Here is an 8,658-nt window from a genome sequence, read left to right on the forward strand (position 1 = left end):
TGCTGGTACTCTTTAAGAGCGGAAGTCATTAAATGGAATGGATTTTAAATTTATAAATTGTCAAAGTACTATAAATTGATATCCCTATCAGCATTTTAACACTCCCCCCCCACCCCCCCCCCCCCCCACCCCCCCCCCCCCCCACCCCCCCCCCCCCCCACCCCCCCCCCCCCCCACCCCCCCCCCCCCCCACCCCCCCCCCATATAACAAACAATACGTCTTTCTACATATGAAGCAGTTATGGGTGAAAGTTTAGCTCCAGTTTCACCTTCTCTTACGGACGCAACATTCTGAAATCTGAAAGTGTGTCTGCAGGGACTTGCCCCCTGATATCTCGGAGTCATGTTCGTCTGAAAGGGACCAAAAATAGTCAGTGACGAAGAACTAAGACGCTTCAAAACGAAACAATTAGAGATACCCAGACTACATCAGAAGTAGTGGGAGTGTAGGTGAAGAGGTATTCTCATTTGAGTCTATCATCATGTGCACAACTCAACATTTCACTATTAACAAATCAAAATTCAACATTTACAATCAAATCACAGAGCCCTCCCCTGACTTACAGTTTGTTCTTTTAACGTGTAAGAAGACTCCAGTTGCTATCACCGTGCTTTGGGGAATCGTATTCAGTCAACATCCGTAGTGCGCTCAATTGTGCACCTCGTATGTTTCTATGTATGTATAATTCGGATTATGGTGGTTTTGGATTCTTCTGAGGACCATGATCAGAGAAACATGCACAAATTCTCTAGTGAAATTCGGTCATGAGGGCGATTGAAAATGAAAATTCTCTATGAAATCTACTAAAATGGAAAATTAATATGAATACTTACTTAACTTGTGATTTTTTTTTCGAAATAAATTTGGGCTTGTTAAAGGAAAGGTTTTATGAAAAATTTAGTATGGATCCCATATGTTTTTAATATGAATTAAAAACAGACAAGACGACATTAACAAGAATATATTTATTTATTAGGCTTTCAAAATTGTAAAATACTTCATCATTTTTCACATATAAATGATTTTGCTAATGCTAAGGGTTTTAAAAGTTTGTGCTTAAATTTATTAATTCTGTTTAATATTATTTTCAATTACATACCTATTTTGGACACTTAATCCTGAACCAAATATCACTATCTGGTTTGGATATTACATGCGATTTGAGATATCGTAAAAGTGTAAAACTAGAGGATTAAAATAATTTAAACAACGTATAATTTGTACAGTTTATTTTACTGTACAGATTGAGAAGTTTCCTTCAATCATTTACGTGTATATTTTATTGCAGATCTGTATTTAAGCTGCATTGAGACTGAATATAGGCACTAGTATGATACATAAGTGCTACAGATTTTAAACCTTAACTACGGTATGTAACGAGATTAAATCTATATATTTACAAATAAATAACATTCATTAAATATGATAAATATATCATACAAAATCTAACTGTAAGTAATACTAATATAAAACTTGTACAATATCCATAAGATATCCACCTGTAAAAAAATAACGTCTTGCAACTTGTAAGTCTTCTGAGTAGGAAAAACCGCCAATTCCTTCGTCTGATGTGAGATATTAGAATTCACACAGATGTAGACTATTACTGATCGAGGTTTGTATATAAACCTTGACTCTAAAACCATGATTGTTGTGATCCACGAATTTTCCCGTAGCTAACTAGTGCATTCATTCACTTTTGATGTGATATTTCAACCATTCTTGGTAAGAAGGAACGGTAATTGAAAGATAACAAAGAGAAAGATAACATATCGGAACACTTTAGAATTTTTGAATGCTTTATTTGAATATCGAGCCAGATTGTTGGAACCTTGCCTTCAGAGATAGGACCACTTCCCTAGAGAACGTATATGACGGTAACATGAGTTTTCTATGGCATTAGTGGAGTAGTTCTCAAAACAGTCGAGAAACCTAGAATTTAAAAATCATTCCAGATTTTTAGTGCACCTCGCTGAGATAGTATGGATGCCTATGCAGAATTGTATGGTATTTATTTCCGTATTTCAAGATTTTAGTGGTTTCAAGTTGTGCGAGTAAAACCAGAGGACAGAACCCTTGGCAATGGAGAGCATATCCGTTTCCAAGTGAGCTATATGAGATTGTTATAACATAAAGTTACATGGTTTATGAGATTTATGTAATTTTTATAAAACTTAAACTTTGGAATATAGCTAGAAATTGGATAGTGAAACAACATTTTAGTGAACATCCATGAGGGGGGTTAATGTGCAATTAGTGTCAATTTGGGGATATGGAGTGTTACGAATCCATTATTGTTTAACTTGTATACACGTACTTAAAAACCTTTTCGTATTTATAATTTATAAACACCACATGGTGTTAGAAAAGAACTACACACAGTTCTAGTAAATTAATTGTGAGTAAAATAATAATGTGTTTGCAGTAATTCCATGGGTTTTACAGTTTCAAAGAATCAAAGCTGCAGTAAGGTACACAGTTGACAAATGTATTAATTCATTTGATTTTACATCTAAATTTCTTCTTCTCCCTTTTCTAAGCCTATATTATAATATTGATAAACACATTTAAATAAATAAAATACACCGATTTGAAAGAGACCTAGAATAATACAGATAGCTAAAGTAAATAATTAATCATAATAATAGTTTCAGTTGATTCAGCCAGACTTGAATTCCGATTTTCCAAAGTCTACTAATGCAATCCCCTCTTTAATCAGTTCTCTCCTAGTAGAGGAAATAGTCAATGAGATTCATCCCTGGTTAGACCGGTCTCGGCAGTAGAGTTTTCCATGGGTTTTCTTGTTGCCGCTGCCGCCGCCAGGGAAGAACTTCCTGTGACCAAAGATTACACACATCCCAGCAATGGCATCAGGAAACATTGATGGTGAAGGGCAGAAATGGTTGAGCCTCCAGGATATCTCCCACGGCCGACCAGAATATCCTCCCCGTCTCCTTCTCCCCTGTCCTGCATCAGAGTTCAGAGCTTCAATGATGGGAACATCTCAAAATTGTATAAGGTGGCTACATCACAGTAAATTATTTTTGTAACATATAACAATGTTAAATCAATATTTTATTATATATGTGTAAAAATTGTTGTTGCAGTTGTTTATTTTATTGATTAAACTTGACGATAATTAATCAATAAGTCGATGCAATGGAGTATATATAAAAGGACCGGACAGAACGTAGCGAAAGAGTTAGCGCACAGACGGAAGACACTCAGACAGCTTGCTCTCTGATTCTTTACTCATAAATCGTTAGGGTTCTTTCTTAGACCCCTTGACTAAGTATTAATTCTCTAAATGTGAGTGAATATTGTTATCATAATTTGGCATATGGAAGGCAAATGAGATTAGTATAATTTCGAAATATGTGCTGTTAAATTATGAGGCAATATGTATGTAAAATATGCTAGAGTATTTTTTTCCTCTATTTATTTATTTATTACCGGTACGAATAACAAATTAGTCGAATAATAAAATACTTTTCTGGCTAAAAAATAGAACATTTTAATTTTTTATCGTCCATTCATAAGGACACTTATTAGCTTTTAATTCTGACCAATGCTAAGTGACGGAATGCCTGAAGTATCACACACCACGTGTTGTTACAGAAACAAGCGTGCAAGATTTCAAGTTTTATTTATTGCTCATTAAGATTAGCTCATTTTATTGATTGATTTATTGTTTATTTGATATGATTGTACTCATTTTATTTACATAATAATAATATATTTTGTCAGAGGGTTGGAATTTTATCCTGCGATTTTCTCGTTGCCATCATGGTAAGAACAATGTAAAAATGTATGCTTAGCCAAAACCCTTAGAGGGACATAATCGAACTCGTTGATTATATAGAAATAAATACATCTTCATGCAAACTTTCAAGTCAATTTTTTGTACTCGAGGTAAACGTGTGGGCAGCCAGACAGAGTTAATTCTTCCACCCTTTCGTATGCTCTGATGATTTCAAACATAAGGTTCATTAGTTATGTTTGAATTGTACCCAATACGGGAAGGCCGTTACCGTTAACCCTATTCTGCGGAGTATTGAACAGGATGAGAAGGATGGCAAATCGCTTATTCACCCAGTGCTTATCTCATCAGTGTAACGATTTGACCTGCAATTGAAACGTTTGATGATACTCCTGCAGATACTCTGTGGATGTTGCAGCATCATCCTCCTCGACAGCTGCGTCAAGATCACGGGTCACCGGGTCACCATCTGCATATCTCGTGGCTCCACAAAACACGCCCGGAGATCTTTGTAAAATATCTACTGTTTGTTGAAGCACCACTGTCATCGTAAATCAGGTGGAGTCAAATGGTCCAAGTGATAGGCAGGTGAGAGGGAGCAAACTGACCCTTCACCTCCAGAACTGAAATGGGGAGCGATGTGGCATGACGGACATGTTAACACTTGACAATGTAACAATATGTTTCGTCATACTCGAAGAAGCAGATGTACTTCCTAAGTTGTGACTGAAAAAAAAGGACAGGCTAAAAACCGAAAATATAAGGCCCATTACGAATTATGTATTCTTGCGGTGTTCCTGTTCCCATTGAGAACCCTTTACATTTAACACTTCCAAAATAGTTATGTTATGTGAAAATAATACTGGTTTAGTTTTATCCTGATAATATTAAGGAACAAACATACAAGGTGTTCACAACAAGGTGTGTTCACAAACTTCTGTGAAGGATATTACTCATCATTTCAAAACAAAAAGTTCTTCAACTTTTTGGGCTTCGAAAATTAAAAATGGTTTCCATATTTATGTTTCTGTACGTTTTAATTATTAAACTTCTATTAAATATGTAAAATAATAAGATCATTAAACTTGTTAAAGTTTCATACTTGAAAATTTCAAACCATTGTATTGGTACAAATTATATTCTTCATACAACAAAAACAGACATGACAAAAACTAAAGCAAGAGAGGACCCTATACATTATATGATGAAGTTTGTGTTGCTTTCCACGTATATTATAACTTGATAAAAGTTTTGGTCATTAATTACGGGATACCCTGCATATATTAATGGAGTTAGTCATATGTATTTATAAAAGGATTAAGGTGTGTTATAGAGATACGGTTAGGATCTATTAACAAAACAACAAATAAAATTTGCAACTCTAAATCACATATAGGGAATCTATGAAAAAATTTATTTTCATACAATATGTCCCAAAATCAGAGAGGTTCCTTGATAAAATCCCAAAATATTATGAATGTAAACCATGACGATATTGCACACTGTTTTAAAAGCTCTAATTGAACATAAAAAATTGCAGTGACAGTTTTGTTTGTTAAAAATTTTTTTTTACCTTGTTCTCAAATAGTGGAACAAAACATTAACAAAAGTTGGATTTTTACGTTAAAACCTCTGAAATCTTCTACAAATAAGAAAAAAAAAAACTAAACTCGTGAAACCCTGGGAAATTCTTATTAAGTAGGCATCCTTTCAAGCTAATGGGCCCTACTATGATATAGTAAAAATTGTGGGGCATGACTGTAATTACACGTCTAACCTCAAATAAACAACAATTTTAATGGCTAGCCAGAAAGTTTAAATAGTATTTATCACCACATTATTAATTAACATAAATGATCTGACCTGCCCCCCCCCCCTTTCACGTGAATGATTGGTATGGTATGTTTAAGACAATAATACAAATTGTTTGATACAAGTTTTTTGAGCTGTTACTTTTTAGAGCTTGTACTGGCGCCAAAGATGGGTCGAGTTTGTAAGGAAATACGTTGGTTTTTTATGGTCACATAAGTCTGGACATAAGTTTTTAATTAACACAAATGTTTTACCCAAAAATACATTGCAACACATTTATTACAATTTTAATCAAAATCTACAGCTTCAAACGTGAAGCGTCACAATTGAGAGGCCCAAGCTTCTTTTTAATGAGAGAAATTACAGTCTAAAATAATGAAATATTAATTCATATCATATATTTAAGTTTGATATTTGTTCTTTCAAACATTTTATTAGGGATATGAGTATGTTAAAATTTTTCCCTTGCCTGATGCGACTCATGGATTGCAAAGTTTACAACACAGTTACTTTAATTAACTACCTTTTACCTTTCTAGGGAGCAAATAATTACACGTTTATATCCGCGAGAGTGTAATTATTTATTGTAAAATTTACTTCAGATCGTAAAGACTAGGCCGGTACCCATTTGTTATATTGTGACACGGCTAACTCTATACATCGGGAAATGGAAATAAAACTGAGTTTCCACATTTCAAATTCAATAAGTGGTTAGTAATCAGCATTTGTCGAGTAACAATATAAGATAATTACTCAAGACAGACAAGACTGTGAAATACCGCATGGGTCTGTAGGCGTCCGTTTCTGAAGATTTCATTGTTCGCTTGCATGATTTTTGTGGATTATAAGATGAGTTCAAAGATATCAGAATTCATGGAAGTTTGCTCAGGAAGAGACTAAAATTAGATCCATTGTAATCTACTTTGTGTTTTAAGCAATGGATTATCATGCAGTTCAAGAAAAAATTGACCACACAAGAAAAGTATATGAAGTTATTTTTAAGATTAGTTTGAATAATAGGTAGAACAAATGCTTTACAATGTAGAAGATCCGGTTATTAAAATAAAATCAATACATAATAAAAAAAAATGATTTAATAAGTTTTATAAATACACAAAATTAATCATTATTATTTTAATTTCAAGTGCCTATTGCCTTTTTATACAAAAACGCATAAATTGGCAATACAATGATGTATAATGTTTGTAGTAGGCATTTTATAGTTACAAATTCCCTGTTTTGTAATTATGGTGTAAGAAAGAAAGCTACGTTGGTTTTAGAGTATAGGAAATAATTACTAAGTGAAATAAAATCAGAACTCGATTATGGATAAATATAGTCTTGGAACATCTATTATACTATATTTTTGTGAAAGAATAACATGGGGGAGTGCACCCCCCCCCCCCCCCACCCCCCCCCCCCCCCACCCCCCCCCCCCCCCACCCCCCCCCCCCCCCACCCCCCCCCCCCCCCACCCCCCCCCCCCCCCACCAGTCATGCTCGCGGAGTTTCTGAAGCTCAACTTTTTAGGTCAGCAGTTGATTTATTTACCGGCAATGCTTTAATTTGGTATCGGTCGACCGTGGGCAGAGTCAATTCCTGGGAGCAATTGTGTACGGAGATGACACTTGTTTTTCAGACGCCGGATTATGACGATATGTTGCTGCAGGAGATTATGAACAGAACTCAAGGCGATCAAGAGCATATTGATCTTTTCATTGCTTCTATGGAGGGTCTTTATGGTCGTTTGTCAAATCCAATTCCGGAACCCATCAGGCTTCGTCAGATTCTTAAGAATCTAAATCATTATTTGCAGGACAAACTCTGTATGTTTGTGATCTCTTCTATTGATGAACTCCGACAAATGGGACGTAAGGCTGAGCTGGGAAGATTGAGAACTACAAATAGTAGGCCTCCTCCTAGGCCAGGCACCGTCTTAGAACCTGATCTAGCTTACTCTCGCACTGATAATCGCAAGAATTCCTCAAATCATCAAGTTTATGCACTTAATAAACCTACGAGTTTTGCCCCAAGGAAGTCCAAATGTTGGAATTGTGGTGAGGAAGGCCACATGTACAGTAATTGTCCTAAAGAGAGGCAACTTTTCTGCTATGGCTGTGGGCTGGTTATCGCAAAACAACCTGTCCTAAGTGTAGTTCAAAAAAACGGGGTACAAAGGGAGCCTCCTCGGGCATCTTAGGAGTACCTCCCTTATCTCATTTACCGTCAACCAATAAGTTGTCCAATTGTGATTTGGCTTCATTGCCTAAAGGTATAAATTTTCTGATTGAAACTTCCGCTAATGATCCGCGACCTTATCTACCAATTCGAATTTTTGGATTTAGTTGCAAAGCATTGTTAGATTCTGGAGCTTCAAATACAGTGATCGGAAGAGACCTGATGTGGATTTTTGATAAGTTCCCGGCAAAAATTCGGCCATTGTCCAACCAATTTGTAGAAACTGCTGACCACCAGAAACATAAGATTATTGGAAGAGCCAACATTCCTATTACTCTCGCTCATAAAACAAAACATTTATCTGTCATTGTTGTACCTTCTCTATCTCAAACAATTATTTTGGGGATAGATTTTTGGAATGCTATGCATATTGTTATGGACGCCTATGAGAAGTCCTGGGAATTTTCTGAGAACCCACCAACACGAGGCCAGATATGTGCAATTGGTCTACAAGACTCTACCGTATTGACTACGTCACAAAGGGAAGACTTAAATAATCTTTTGGAGAAGTACTTTTGCAATCAAGGAGAGAAATTAGGAAGAACCCATTTAGTGCAGCATAAAATTGACACTGGAGATGCTTCTCCCATAAAGCAACGCTACTATCCCATGTCTCCCGCTAGATTGCAGCTTGTGTATGCCGAACTTGATAAAATGATTGAACTGGGTGTTGTAGAACCTTCAAGAAGTGATTGGTCCTCCCCAATCATACTTGTGGACAAACCTGATGGTGGCCAAAGGTTTTGCGTCGATTTCCGGAAAGTCAACTCAGTCACTTGCAGAGATGCTTACCCCTTACCTCATGTCACTTCGATTTTGGATCGCTTAAGGGATGCCCAATACTTGT

The sequence above is a fragment of the Homalodisca vitripennis genome, chromosome 3 (genome assembly GCF_021130785.1).
Source record: "Homalodisca vitripennis isolate AUS2020 chromosome 3, UT_GWSS_2.1, whole genome shotgun sequence".
NCBI lineage: Eukaryota > Metazoa > Arthropoda > Insecta > Hemiptera > Cicadellidae > Homalodisca > Homalodisca vitripennis.